The sequence below is a fragment of the Apteryx mantelli genome, chromosome 2 (assembly GCF_036417845.1).
Source record: "Apteryx mantelli isolate bAptMan1 chromosome 2, bAptMan1.hap1, whole genome shotgun sequence".
Taxonomy (NCBI): domain Eukaryota; kingdom Metazoa; phylum Chordata; class Aves; order Apterygiformes; family Apterygidae; genus Apteryx; species Apteryx mantelli.
Genome location: NC_089979.1, coordinates 4,248,366 through 4,258,405, shown reverse-complemented (window position 1 = coordinate 4,258,405; position 10,040 = coordinate 4,248,366).

Genomic DNA, 10,040 nt, shown 5'->3' with positions numbered 1-10,040 from the left:
TGAGCAAATTGTGATGCTGTCAACCTTTCTTAAGTTGATACCTGTACTTAGGAATCTTTTGATGAAGCGTTATTATTCAGTAAAGAGATACCAACAATTAGATACTGAAATTCTATTTGCTTCCTGGGCCTGTTTCACTTGCATCTGTATATATGATAGGAATGAGAATAACTAGACTTTTTGGCTCTGCATTAACTGAGAAATAAAATCTAAGGAAATGCACGAGAATGCTCCTCCTTTCTGATAGTGTCTTTCATTCAGCTCTTTCAAAAACAACCCCCAAATCTGAACACTGCTTGAGGCTGGTGTGTCCTTTCAAAATAGAGCTCATGAATCTGTCATCTGATGTGCAACCTTTAACAGGATGTACTGGTATTTGAAGGCCAGGGGACCAACTGTGGGACACGTGCTTGCCCAAGAATGGGATCCACAGCTGGCAGTGCTTATGGGATATAGGAAGATCTGCATGTAGAGTTAAAAAGAGACAGTCTTGGGTAGGATTGGTTAGACCTGCTTTAGTGATGGCTTTATAGCTTAGGCATTACTGGAAGACATGGAGAGACTGATCACGTCACTTTGGACATGCTATTTAGCCTCAGTTCCTCATCTGCGATATGGGGCAGTTGTACTGAAACAGCTGGAACATTTTGGGTTGGCCAGTTTTATGAATCAGCTGATAGCAGACTAAGGAGGCAAACAACTTTCACTCATACACTTTCCTCCAAAGTTCATTAGCCTCCTAGATGTTATATTCGAAACACATCCTGGCTAGCACAGATTTATTTATAAATGGCACTAAGAACAAAATACAGGGATAATAAATACAATAAGATTTGGGATACGGCAAAGGACATGCCTGGGCTCTCCATCACAGCCTACAATATAGGATACAGGATAAAGCACTTCTCCATAGTGGTCACAGCAGAAAACTCAGGGAAATGTCAGCGCTGTGAAGCAGCCAGACCAATAGAGGGGATCACAGGATGTGTGATCTTCCAGAGGGAAAACAAACCTTACAGGACTTGCAGGAAATCTCCTCTTATGATGCTCTGTGTCTCATTCGCAGAGGTGCTCTCCCCATGTTGATTCCAGTGGGAGGACTCAGACCAGTAGAGCCTCGCTGTAGGAAACATAGCTGGACTGGGTTCACCAGCTGCTGAGCTGCACCCAGTGGAGCTCTCCCTGGAGAAAGCTCTGCTGGGGAACTGCTGGTTCTTCATCCTGATTTTGATCACCACAATTTGTGTTGCCCTAGTATGCGTAGGGTAGAATTTATATAACTGGATGTGGGCTTTTAAAATTTTGACACCTATATGAAAGCAAACCACCTTAGATCCCCTTTTTAAGACAGTGGGAGCTAGTTAATAAACACTGTAGAAACATGATTCATTTCAACATAAAACAGTTATCTATGTTTGTCAGTTCTCAACTGTCAGTTGCCATATTGCTTACCTCTCCACGTAGGGCAGCCTCTAGGGTAAGGCGTAATGTCTTAATCATGGGTACCTCCTGTGACTCTGGGGCATTTTTGCCTAGCGTCCACTGCCCCTTCAGAAGGGTGTTGGCATCCCAGAAGTCCTTTAATCTCTCTGCCAGTCCCATGTCGGTGGCTAGGACTAGGCTGCTCCCTACTAGGTAGGATGGCTAGGACATCCTACTGCCTTGGTTAGTCTGAGGCGTCTCTCTGGCATTAGGTACCTAAGTGTAAGTAAATGAATCTTGCCTAGAGAGACCCCCCCCATGGATGCAGATACCTATATTGTAACCACTTACATTTGACAGTTAATTTTACAAAAGTATTGCACTGGTAAAGTGACACCAAGTCCCTATATCCCAGCTAACACTTGACCTTTGAATATTAGCTCTTCAGAGAAGGAATCTATCTTCTGTTATACCTGTAAAGAGCTTTACATGTTCACGGAGCCCAGCGCTGACTTGCACTGTTCCCGTGAAAGCTGTGATCAATACTGTGTATTCCTGAGCACTGTGGACTGGCCCCATGATCTACGAACCATTTCAGTATACCTACGTCTCTTATCAGGTCACTCATGTCACAGGTTTCATAAAATCATAGTGAAAGGGCTGGTAAGAGTCCATAGCGGGATACTGAAGCTACTGCCCTGCTCCATGAAAGGGTTAACACAGTTGTCACCATTCCTTGTAGAAGTTTAAGCTGTTCTTAAAAACCCCTCTAGTGAGGGTTTCCACCTTTTCCTGGGTAAACTCTTCCACTTCCAGCACACCTCTGGCTGCTTGAATAAACAGTCTGCAGAAGACTATGCTATTTTTCAGTGAGTTTACTTTAGACCAGAAACCCCAATGCTTGATTTACCTGAGGCAATCACCAATGTAAAGCATAAGGTTCATAATTATCTTCGAAGATTGAGCAGGTGGAAGGACACTTTGCTGTCTGACCTTACTTCCCACTCAGAGGACAGCTGTCACCTGTGACAGTCATGGTTCTCTAGCAGCTTTGAGTTTCTTGCCTCTGCTAAATGGATTCTATTTACTCTTCCGTTCATACCAGTGGCTAGCTGGAAAACCTCCAAATTTGTGAGTAACAGCTGTTACTTTAAAAGTGACAGGCTTTATTCATCTAAAACAATCTCTGATCTGAGCTGTACAACCAGCCAAATGAACCTAGCCCACAGAAACACTATTTCCACAAATATGCGATGCATGAAGACTCTCAGGAAGGCAGAAAGTATCTACAGTTTGTCAGAGACTGAAAATAGTTTAGGTGAAAAGGTTTTGAAGCAGCATTTAGTCAGGTCTTTCTGTATCAAACCTTTCTGTTGGATCCTGGCTTGGTCGCTAAGAGAAGCAAAAAATGAGACAGTGGATTTGGGTTATCTTGCTGGCATTGCTACCACTTCTTGCTATGACTTTAAATAAGTCACAATGGGAACAATCTTCATTCTGCTGGTGTTTTAAATAATTTGCTAAAATGCTCATCCTGGAGGATCCATCAGGAAGTGGAGTTACCGTGGCCAAGTGCGGTCACTCCGCTTTGGCTAAGCGATGATAACTGACTGCGTATTCTCTTGGTGTATTGCAAGTGAGAGGTGAAACATGTCAGCTTAAACTTCCTCCATTTTTTGTCGGTGGATGACCTATAGCTTGTGGAGCTGCAGTGATTTGAAGCTGTGCCTCGTCCCTGTGTTTCCCTGGTAGCGTTGCTTTCAGTTATGACAATACTTTGCATCTCTGTGGTTCCTCTTTCCCACGGAGCTCATTAAGCTTGAAAAATGACTGAACTGAGCTTCACCGCTCTCTTTGAATAGGACAATTTTGCCCCTTTCAGGTTTCCAGGGACTAAAAAATCTGTTTTTACACAATACATTTGCTTTCCTTTGTAGCATGCGAAGTCACAGGGACTGCTATTTCTTTCTGTGACAGTGGTTCAGGGCAGCCTGGAAGCCATGAGCTGAGCCCAGAGGGAGGTAATGAGACACAGAGAGCTGCAAAACAACAGCTCCTACTTAGGTCCAGTGGCTTCAAAGTCCAGACAAAGCCTGTGACATGCAAAGCGTGGAATGAAGGGGTGGATCCACGCTTTTGTGCTTGCAAATGTGCATTTGTGTGTGCAGAAATCAGAAAGCTCCCCTTCCTCCAAACAAACAATTCGGGGAGTTTTTCATTTATTCGCAGAGATTAATTTAAACAAAACATCAATATAGACAGGAGAGCTGAGCACTCAGAAGAATGACCTTTCCGCTCCTCCATGCTTTGCCTCCCTATCTAGTGACTATCTCTGTGGATATCTCTAGTGTCCTGTCAGTATTGCCTTCAAAGGTTTTTTTAATGTTATACTTGCATTCGGTCATTTTACAACTTCCCTGCTCTCTATGGGATGCTCTCTGTGATGGCCACATACAGCGCTATTCCCTGTACTCCACTTCCCTAGGGATGCATTTGTGTTTCAGCCCTCTTCCTAGACCTCTAGCTGCCAGTCACATATAAGATCTCTTTATTTTTCTACTTATTAACATTCAAAGAAAATATAGGTAGTGACAGTGGTAAAAAGCCAGACTTCTGACAGCTCTTGTACACCAAAATAAATAAAAGCAACTCACTTAATCAATTGGCAGCATTTATAAGAAAACCAAGAAAATGGATAGCACATCAAAAAGCAGGCAGTTTTACTCCCTAAATTTTGTCGAAAGTCTGCAAAAATGTCTGACAATTGTAAAGAAAGTGTTTGTGGCTTGTGGATAGTCTCTCAAGTCACTGTAATTTCCTGATGCTATAATAATAAATTCTGGAAAGACTGCTCAGCCCAAATTTTCAGATCAAATTGATTGACATGAAGACTAATTCCATGGAAACCACAAAATCTGCCCCATTTTCTTCCTCTAAGACCCTCATGCATGACTGAGTCTCATTTACCTCTGCACATTTTAGCATAATTGCGTCTCCCTAATTTAAGTAGAACTTTTTCTGGCAAAGATGGTTAGAAAGACGAGACTGAATGCCTCGCACAGAGTTTTTAGTTTCTACGCTATAGAAAAATCAAACTGCATTCTCCTGATTCCTTCACTGTTTCAATCCATTTTGCTTTCATGTGGGGTGGAGCAAGGAGATGATTCCTATCAGGTTTTAGACTCTTTTATTTGATCCTCTAAAGATGAATGATAGACCTCTCTAGTTATTTGAGACTCTCTGACACTAGAGCGTGGAAGAACGAAACAGCAGGAGTGCTGTGACATCTGGACTGCTTTTCATTCCTCAGTTCTGCTCCTCTTCAGATGTAGACACTTGATTCCAATCAATATCAAAACTCACTGAGAAAATCACAAATATTGCTGTCAGCTATAGATTAAGGAAAAGAGAAGGAAATTTGTGGTCAGGCAAGGAGAGATGTTGATTCTTTAGCAAAAACACACGACAAGACAATTTCACTGACAAGAGTAATTGAAATGCACCAGCACAACAGAATCAGCACACACAATGAGATGTCTCTTATTTTTCCTGTCATCTCAAGACACAGTGAAGTTCCTGTGACTGTTCCAGTTTGTGAGGTAGGAGCTGACAAAAATCTATATTTTTGCCAATTTGTATGCTCTGAGTGATAAATAATTAATTATGAAAGCAGTCAATAGCAGCTTAGACCCCAGATTAGGTTTGCTTAGGCAAATTCTGTTTGCTAGGCACAGGAGAACGTGCACCAGTGAGGTAACAACAGGAAGGCTGGACACAGGGCAGTTGCAGATCTCTTGCACATTCGTGCTATATTCCTGCTCTCCCTGAGACCTTGCAATTATGGGACAACTACAGACACTTATCCTGAAGTCCTGATTGCCTCTAGGGTTGTAGGCATGTTATAGCCCCATGGGCACAAATTTCACAGCCACTTCCCAGACCTCTGATGTCCTTTCTTTCCCAGCTGGATTTCTTTTCCCTGAGGAAAATGGCCACTATTACTGGGAGGAAGTCGGTCCTCAGTCCACCGAAGGTTTGTAGGAGACCAGGCTCTAAAGTCCAACCTGGGGTTTGACAGATGAGTGAGCAGAGGTCCCAGATGAAATGAGCATTGCAAACACTGCTGAGCAGTAAGTTGCCCTTTCCACGCATATCAGAGCTATTTCTGTGCCTGCTTTTTCTTTCCCAAACTCGCACTGTGGTATTAAATCACTCTTGGAAATCGTGAATGCTCACAGCGTAGTGGCCAACAGCAAAGCTTCCTAGCAGGAGGTGAGCTCTTGATGTCTGTGTGATGAATTTGCATTGCTGCAGAGCCAAGGATTCCCAGGGAAGGATCGGGGCTCCTTTCTGTGAGATTCAGTATGAATAAATAACAGCAGAGCTCCCAGCCGAAGGAATAAGCAGTATGCAACAGGAGTTAAAACCAGTAGGAGTGGAGAAAGTGTGAGAGTGAAGTAAAAAAACAGCCTACCTGGGACAGATAGAGCCATTTGTTCTGCTCAGCCACGGCTAAATCCTTGTGCAAGCCTGCCGAGGCTTCATAAACAGGCAAATCATAGACAAGCGTGCCCTCGAAAAAGAAGAGAAACTAATAATATTAACGAGCTGTTGTTTAAGACAGTTGGGTCTTTAAGTAGATCACACTAAAGGTAAGGTGGGACAGGTATAGGCCACCACTGAAAAGAAGGAGGAGCCTGAGCACCCCTGGTTTTGAGTGTGAGCATCTCAAATCAGAATCTAGTCCAGTAAACCTGGCCAAAGGGACAACCAAGCGAACTACAGGGCCCCTTCTCAAAAACCATGGCTTCTGACTGCTATCTCAGCCTCTAGCCCACACAAGAATTCCTCCAAGAACAGAACTCTCCACAAAGGGCATTACTCTGTCTAAAAAACAAACCAAAAATCTGATCTTTATATATACTTTGCTCTAACAGCAGAACAAAATCTCGTCTTACAGCCTGGACGTGAGACTGTTCCCTGTGTGAATGTGGCTATGTGGTATCTTACCACAAGCCATGAGTTTATAGTCATGGAAAATACAATTTAGATGACCCAGGGGTCTATGTTATGGCCACCTGTCTGGGCTGTGATGCTGGCAGCAACCTTGCTCAGAATGACTTGTTGGACCTGGGCCATGCTCTGGACACCAAATGAATCCACAGAAAATATCCTCTGCTGTCTTCTTCAGTTCCCCTGTGGAGAAACACCTTGACCTGCTGGAGAGCAGTCATGTAAGGTTTCTATCATGTGGCTCCAGCCTTTTTAGTTGGCATAGAGGACCTGATGAAGAGGGTGAGAACGCTGTAGAAATGCTGTGCTGGAAGGGATTCAGAGGGCTTATCTGATCAAGCCATTTCCTCAAGAGGGTATTGACTTGGATCTAAACCATGCCAGTCTAAACTTTTCTTCAAAATCTCTGATGATAGAAATTTTGCAACTTCTCTCTTGACAGTTTAATATTTTCTGAAGATTTTTATATTTCCGATTTTTCCAATTGCTTTACAAAGTGAAATGCTTTAACATTTTTGCACTTTTTCTCTCTCAAACAATCCATTTTTTTTTCTTGTTTGTCTTTTTGAGATCTTTTTCATTTCCTCTTCTGCCTGTATCATTATTTCTTTAGAAAGACCAGCTCCTTTCTGTGGTCACAACTTGATAACATGATTATGACTTCTTTAGGAGCCTTGTATACTTATCTAAAGATAGAATCAGACTAAAAGACTCTTTTTTTCAACTAAGACTTTTGCCAGTTAGGGTCATTACGTGGATGAGAATTCATCTTCTAATCAGAGACTGTCATATGTCTTTTGGTTAATGGTGTAAAACAGCACCCATGGGACTTGTGAACACCAGATAATTAATTGCCTGTAAAACTTCTGTTTCAAAATTTGAAGTGCCTCGTGCTGCTAATGAATGGTAACAAGGTTTTTAGAAGACTGGCTGCACAACTTTACTAGTGAAATCCCTGATACCTAGTTGGGAATGCCACACACTTTCAAAGTGCTTACGCAGTACTTTGATACTCCATGGGATTTTAGAGCACTCAGCAAGAAATACCAATATTTCCTTTCTAGTTGCAAATAATTTTTCCTTCATGCTTGATTTCTCCCCAGAGCATAACAAAAAGACAACCAAGGGTCCAGGAGCCCCACTATGAAATCCTTAAGGGATGTCTGCATGAAAATCTGACTCCAGTGAATATCCCACAGTGCATCTTTGAAAGATGAGCATTGCTCAGATATTTATGGCTTTATTTTTTGAATCAGCCTTACCTTGCCTTCCCTCTTAGTGTCTGCAATGACTCATGATACCATTAAGGTCACTGAGATTACAATTCTTGAATAGATGTACGAAACTGCATATCATATCTCCAATTATCTTTTCTGCAAATGAACAGTATTTTTAACCTGGCTCTTCCTAAATATGTTACTTGTCACCAGTGTTAGATGTTGTCCAGATATACTGCCAACACAGTATTCGGTGTGAATCCCCAAGGCCAGTAAATCCCCTTGTTTGTTGTTGGAAATGTCACATTATTCTTGTCTGCATCCCAACCATGGGATTTTTCAGCTTCCAGGCCTAATCTGGCCATCCTAAGTGCAGGATGTATCTGATGAATCCATTCCTTAGCTACTTTCAGAATAGAGCCATAGGTAACTATGGTATTCATCAAAATACAGCGGGACTCATGCATGAAGTGTCTGGCAGGAAAAAAAAGCTGCCCCTTTTCTTTGGGTCTCCTCGGGCCTCTTAAAAATCACTGAAAATCTAGCAGGAGTGACAGACATGATTCATTAGCATGTTAATGTGCTTTGCACCGTGAACCTGTAGTGATTCCAGGCCTTGATGTCGACGCTGGAGAGCAACTGCAAATTTGATGTGTGCTGATCCCTAGCATCTCAGAGGAATATTGCGGTTGAGCGGGGAGGGGAAGTCACTGTGCGTGGCAATGGCAAAGCAATCAGTTGGTGTCATTTCTTAAACAGCTTCATCATCCTGAAGGACGGGCAGAAAGCTGGGCTATCTGAACTCTACGCATGGTTGAGGTATTGCGCCGTGCCGAAAAATGCATTAGCCAGGCAGAGCTGTGGAAAAGACTGCTAAGAAAGGACATACAAAGTTATTTTGAGAGGGAATTCACACCCAGCTCAGTGCTCTGCCATGTTTAAATTAGATTTACTGGTTGGCCAGAGAGCCAGTGGTGAGGTAGGAGGCCATGCTTCTAGTACCTGAATTTTGATTCAAATTCTGCAAAAAAATAGGGAGCCATCAGGGCTGACAAATACCTGCTGCAATTGCTGTCCCTCTGAGTGAAGATTGTGTAGCAGGGTTAATTGAACAGAGTTCAGTTGCTAACTTGGTCTAATTGATTTTTCCAGAAGTTTCAGAGTAAACAGCTATCTATCCTCTGTCCTGAAAATACTAACTCAGCTATGGGCCTGCCATAGGGATGGTCATTTTTAAAGCAGTGCTATTTCTTTCTACTGGTGCACAGGAGTTTTCTTTTGCCTCCATCTTAATAGATTAATTGCCCTGTCCCACTGCTTCTTTATTAAACACAGCTGAAGCACAGACAGTGGCCTACAGGATGCAGCTGCTAATGCTTTATTTTAAATGTTTTGGAGTCATATAGCACGCAACACACTTTCTATTTTGCAAATGGCTCCATTATGATAAGCCGTTAATATTCTAATCTCTTCCATTGGTGAATATCTGGCCTCATCTTCTAGCTAGCATCTGGTTTCTGGAAGAGACCCTTCTGATGTCCCTGTCACTGCCTTCCTGCTGACCTGCAATGATGCACCACGGGGCCTTCCTGCCCGTTGCTTCCTTGTGACACATCATACCACTCACGTGGAGTTAGTTTGTCAGATATCTACTTCACCCTGGTGCAACATGCTTTTCTGTAAATCTGGGGATGTGTGGAAAAAACTTCTGTGGTAAAAATACAGTATTCCCTTGAGTGCAAAGACCAGCGCTCAAAAAATATAAGAGGTGATTTTCCAGCAATTGATCTTTCAATGGGAAAACCAAGGGCATTGACAAAATCCAGATGGAGTCTAGGACAGGTTAGTGCCAATACCAGTTTCTGAAAAATGCACAGAGGATGGCTCCAGTTATACGATGCTCCACCCATGAAAACCTCTGCATTGATTTGCACAAACCCAACTCTCCCCACATAGCCACTGGCTTGTCCTCATCACAGCCCACTCCTAACTGGATATCTTGCCACTAAGACCTCAACTCTGCTGAATTTCCTGAGCTCTTGGTCCCTTGACACTGGACTCCTCTTGATTTTGAACAAGTTTGTTTTTTTTGTTTTTTTTTTACTTCAACTGGTTTGAGGTCCCAGAGTTAGAATTATTTTCACCTACTTTAGACGTAGTCTGCATTTCTACTGGAATGAGAAATCCTAGGTTCATCTTGCAGGCACTGCAGAGAAATAGACACTATTCCTCTGGACCGATTTTTAACATCTGCTTTAGGATGAGATGAATTATATCCTATGAATGACTATTTCTTTCCATTCATCCTAAAAACATCCTAAAAACATCTTGATAACTAGTTCAGGTGTCAAACATCTACATTTTAGAGACCTTTTGATGAGATGAACC